General features: G+C 34.3%; 2 pseudogenes; both read right to left on the bottom strand.

Moving 5' to 3' along the window:
- Positions 1 to 327: 327 nt before the first annotated feature.
- Positions 328 to 3120, bottom strand: LOC110740014 (annotated as a pseudogene).
- Positions 3121 to 4107: 987 nt separating this feature from the next.
- Positions 4108 to 5441, bottom strand: LOC110740140 (annotated as a pseudogene).
- Between the last annotated feature and the right edge of the window lie 284 nt (positions 5442 to 5725).

Consider the following 5725-nt stretch of genomic DNA (forward strand, 5'->3'; position numbering starts at 1 on the left):
TTACTTATAAAAGGTTAACACGATACGAACCAGACATGAAAAAAGTGGGTTAGTGTCAACAGTTTCTAACACAATTAGTTAAACGGGTCAACACGACATGGCACAATTATTAAACGGGTTGGGTTAGTGTTGAAGTCCAATAACCCGTTTAACTTCAAACACGAACACAAGAATGACACGACACATTTACCAACTCTATTTTGTCTCTAGCTACAGTATTCATGTTTTATACGACAAGTTTCATAGCATAGATGTATAAAACATTCAAATAATTATATGCAATCGAGTACACTTACAAAAACATACCAATTAAGCATTCAACAAGAAGGGAGTTGCATTACACATCTACATATATTTCTAAATTGTACTCTAATACTGTATTTGTTATTAAATTCTATTTGTTTGGAATATTTAATCCTAATTGCAAAGAATAAAAAGATTAATGTGTGATTTCCGCATATATATCAAATAGTGATATGTATGTACCGGATATCAATAACAACAAACTTATACACACAATGTCCCATATGAAGATACGTTCAACTGGTCTTGGCTTAGATTTGGTGCTTGAAATCTTCAAGTAGCACAAGCATGGGATTGTAAGCGCTGCAGAGGTGCAAAGCAATGCTCCCATGAGAGACAAGAGGTAGCCAAAGAACGGAAAAGCCAATGCTATAACTACTTGCGTAGCAACCAAGGTCAATCTAACAATATAGTTGAACCATCTAGTCTGGTAACGCCTAGGAAACCAACCTTCAGTCGAAATTACGACTGGCTTCAATAATAATGCATATTTCACTAAAGGAGTGATCAATGTAGTGTAGATTGCAACATTAGAGCTCAATTTTCTCGTTGGAAGGTTTAGAGTTATCTGTGATTCGACACTTGAACCAAACATCAAGCATCCTAACACGGCCATCGAGACATAGATAAAGGTTGAGAATGCGAAGCTCATGAATAAAGCCTTGGAGAAATGATGTTTTTTCTGCATTGAGGTATAAACGGCAGGAAAAAACTGTTTGACCACTATAACATAACATGTATAAGCTAGCCGCCGTTATTATTCCTTTGAAATTGAAGAGGGGAACTTGATTTTCGACTTGGGGGAATTCAATGCCATCGAAAATTCCAACACATAAAATAGATCCAAGTATCAAAAGACTAGCTAAAACACCGGCAGCAGAAATGTAAGCCAAAATGCTTAGGCTATCCAATAGAACTGTTGGGAGAAGAATGAGCGCAATGATTATTATGAAGCATGAATTGCCTTCGATTGCTATTCCAAATGCACCAAGTGAAAATTCTGGGAATAATTTGTGTAGATTATCTCCTTCCGAGATTAAGTAACTTGTTGTAGCCATATACAGATCTCCATAAAGAACAATCGATACAATTACGTTGCCAACATTCCCAAAAGCATACTCCCCTACGTGGGAATAAGTTTTGATCCTTGGATCGACTTCCATGCATCGTTTTAGTAGCAAGCTCGTGTAGGTAGCCACCCCGGCTATGGCAAAAAGCAAGATTAAGCTTAACCAACCTCCATGAGCTAATGCATAAGGGACTATCAAAACTCCATTGCCTGATTAGAAAGGCACAAAATGACTTTAAGGTCATGGTTAAGTTGCTTAATTTAAAAGCTTAAAATGTTGTGAGCATGCATGGTTACTGTTAGGATAATTTGTTATTATGATAATATTGTATTATCTGGGTGGATAATTATCAATATGTGATAACTATCATCCGAGTATTGCGGTTGGCCTAGGATAGGTTTCCTTGCTTCTTCCTATCTTTGTATTTAAGCACATGTATTCTTGCTGATGGGATAATAGAAAACACATACTTGGTTGGCTGCCATATTTACTAAGCTTACCTTAGCATGGTATCAGAGCTAGGTTTTTTTAACCAATATATTCACCATGACTGGCTTTGAGCTGTTACATTTGTGATCCGATATGCTTGTGAGCATAATTAATCGTACTAGTCTGATATTAAAACTATAATTACTACTGTAGTTGATGAACAATTGTTTCCTACTTTCCTGGCTTTGGGCATAGAAATGGTTTTTTTTTTTTACAAGAACACATCTTACAGTTTTTTTTTTTTTTTCTTTTCTTTTCTTGTGTATCTTACTTGGAAGAATAATAATGATTCTCCGACAAAGATCATTTACTATCTCAACCTCTTTATTACCATTTACACTTTTTTTCTACTTTACCTATTTTTATATTACTTTTTTTTAACCACATTTTGTTAACCTAACTCGATCATTTTAATTATCCATCTCCTTTTTAGTTGAATCAATCCATTTAATTTTCACAAAAACAACCTAGAGTTGTGCAAGTGGGCATGATTACCAAAAGTGAAATAAAATAACATAAACCGGAAGTAGTAGTAGAGCTACAAGATATCTTAGCTAGCTAGTTATTAGTACATATTAATCACCTAATCTTTACTTAACTAAAGTAATTTTGAACTAAATAAAACTCATTATGATTGTATATAGAATGTGGATAACACTTATTAACTCTTATTATATTATATACGGAGTAAGATTGAGTATTAACTCTCGTACGAGTTTTAAAACGAGATCTAATTAAGCTTATTTGTTCAAGGAGGCACAAGGATGTGAACTAAAATTTAATCCCAAATTTTGAGTTATAATTTTAGATATTTTCTCCCCTGTTAGTGATTTTACATCAACTAGAATTGCATTGATAGTTGTAATCGATCTTAGGATTTATACTGTGGTACATACCAAAAAAAAACCGTAATAATAGTAATCATACTCAATCCGTTCATTTTTATTTTTCTTACCGTGACCTAAACTTTTCAAAAAAAATACCTCAAATAGTCAAATAGTAATAAAAAAAAAGATGATCTTATTCTACACATAATCCATAAAACCATGTATCTCATCTAAAGAACCGAAAAGTGTGAAATCGAAAAAGAATTAAAAGGGAAAAAAAAACCAACCTAGTATAACGTTGATGCCATTAAAAACAGTCTTCAAGAAAGAAGTGTTGGATTCTTCAAGTGAAGATTCATTATTGTTGGCCTCTAACTCTATTAATGGTTGTGTAAGAAAGGATTTCATTACGCACTTACTCTCCATCCTCTCTTAGTATTATGGAAACAAAAATAAAAAAATATTATTTAACATAGAGATTGAAATAAGCAGTAGCTTATATTATTATGAGTGGATTTTTTTTCTTTCTTGTCTGATTTACAAATTAAAAGAAGTGTTGTTGCTATTTGTGTAGACATTATTACCCTACTGTGACAATGACAAATAATGATATACGAGTTTGAGGATCACGTAAATGTGTTATGCTTATGCACCATTTATTATTAATCTGAAAAACAGGAAAAGGTACGTCCATTAAAAAAAGTCACTATTCGACGTGCTAATGCACAATAATTACATAAATATTTAGATAAATTTTAATTAAACTTTTGATACAATGTTACAACTTACAATCCCACTTATAAGGGCTAAAACACTAATCATGAGATGAGATAATGTATTTAATGTTTAATTTGTAGTTATTGATCAACTTCAACTTTGTTGTCTTTACCGTATTTTTACTAGAATAATCACCGTATGGAACTTATCATCATTTTTGTATCTTAATGTTAATATTCCGTGTGGATGGTAACTAGGTGGTGGTACCTATCTGGGATCGAATCTCTTCTAAATCACTACGCACTCTTGTAGCTCTCTTTACACCAGGCCAAAAACTATCGGTAATACTCTATCCTTCTATTAATACCTTTTCACTCACCATCTTCAACAACCACTTAGGGGCCGGGACTAATTAAGAGTCATAAGAGAGCTCATTCAGTTTCATTGCCATATGGATTAGTATATGCACTCAAGTACGGTTAAAGAAGCATATAGTATATATATTTAAGCATCTAACAAGCAAGGAGTACCAATACATGATATATATTTGTTTTTTGAAAGAACCAATACATGGATATATATATTCTATTGCATCATCTTATTATTATCTTTATTTATTTATTTATTTATTTATTTATTTATGCTAATGCCAAAAGAAAAAAGAAAACAAAAACATGTGTGACACACAATTGCATACAATGTTAATGTGTGATTTCCACCAATATATCTAATAGTGATGTGTATGTGCCGGATATCAATAACACTAAACTTAGGCATACAATGCACCATATGAAGAAGCGCTCAGCTGGTCTCGATTTAGAAGTGGTGCTTGAAATCTTCAAGTAGCATAAGCATGGAATTGTAAGTGCAGAAACGGAGCAAAGCAATGCTCCCATAAGTGACATGAGATATCCGAAAAAAGGAAGAGCCAAAGCTATGACTACTTGCGTAGCAACTAAGGTCAATCTAACAATATAGTTGAACCACCTACCACTATGGTATTTTCCAGGAAACCAACCTTCTGTTGAAACTACGACAGGCTTCAATACTAGTGCATACTTCACTAAAGGAGTGATCAATGTAGTGTAGATTGCAACTTCAGAGCTCAGTTTTCTCGTTGGAAAGTTCAAAGTTATCTGTGATTCGACACTTGAGCCAAACATCAAGCACCCTAACACAGCCATTGAAACATAGACAAAGGCAGAGAATGTGAAGCTCAAGAGTAAAGCCGTAGAGAAATGATGTTTCTTTTGCATAGATATAAACAGTAGGAATAACTGTCTGACCACTAAAACAAAACATGTATAAGCTGATCGCCGTTGGTATTCCTTTCCAATTGAAGAGGGGAACATGATCTTTTACTTGGTCAAATCCAACTATTCCTTCCCATAAAACAGATCCAAGAATTAAAAGACTAGCTAAAACACCAACAGCAGAAATGTAAGCCAAAATGCTTAGGCTATCCAACAAAACAGTTGGGAGAAGAATTAGAGCGACGATTATTATGAAGCATGATTTGCCTTCGATTGGGATTCCAAATACTCCAACTGAAAATCCCGGGAATAACTTGTATAGATTATCTCCTTCCGAGATCAAGTAACTTGTAGTAGCCATATAAAGTTCAGCATAAAGAACGATTGATACGATTACTTTACCAGCATTACCAAAAGCATACTCGCCTATGTGGGAATAAGTCCTGATCCTTGGATCTACGTCCATGCACCGTTTGAGTAGCAAGCTCGTGTAAGTAGCTACCCCGGCTATGATAATAAACAAGATTAAGCTTAACCAACCTCCATGAGCTAGTGCATAAGGGACTATCAAAATTCCATTGCCTGTTCATATTATGCAAGTTAATATACAGTAATTGTAATTATATATTCATTCGTCTCATCTTGTAATTTAGGAACGAACCTAATATGACGTTGATGCCATTAAAAACAGTCTTCAAGAAAGAAGTGTTGGATTCTTTAAGTGAAGATTCTTTGTTGTTGTCCTCCAACTCCAATAATGGCTGTGTAAGAGAGAATTTCATTATGCACTTACTCACTTACACTCTCCATCCACACTTTTTATTGTCAAATTGAATATGCATGTCCTCATCTTTAAAATTTGAATTGCACGTCTAATATAATAAATGCATCCATCTACTCATCCAAATAGTCGCACTAAGCTAGTAGATTCACCAGCATGGCAGCATACATGGGGTACTAAATAGTAGACTAGGCAATCCTGACCCAACCCGAATGACCTGGACCAACCCAAAACGTCAACCCAAAATTGACCCAACCCGACCAATATCCACCCCGGAGTGAAGTT

Source organism: Chenopodium quinoa, unplaced genomic scaffold (genome assembly GCF_001683475.1).
Source record: "Chenopodium quinoa cultivar QQ74 unplaced genomic scaffold, ASM168347v1, whole genome shotgun sequence".
Lineage (NCBI taxonomy): Eukaryota > Viridiplantae > Streptophyta > Magnoliopsida > Caryophyllales > Amaranthaceae > Chenopodium > Chenopodium quinoa.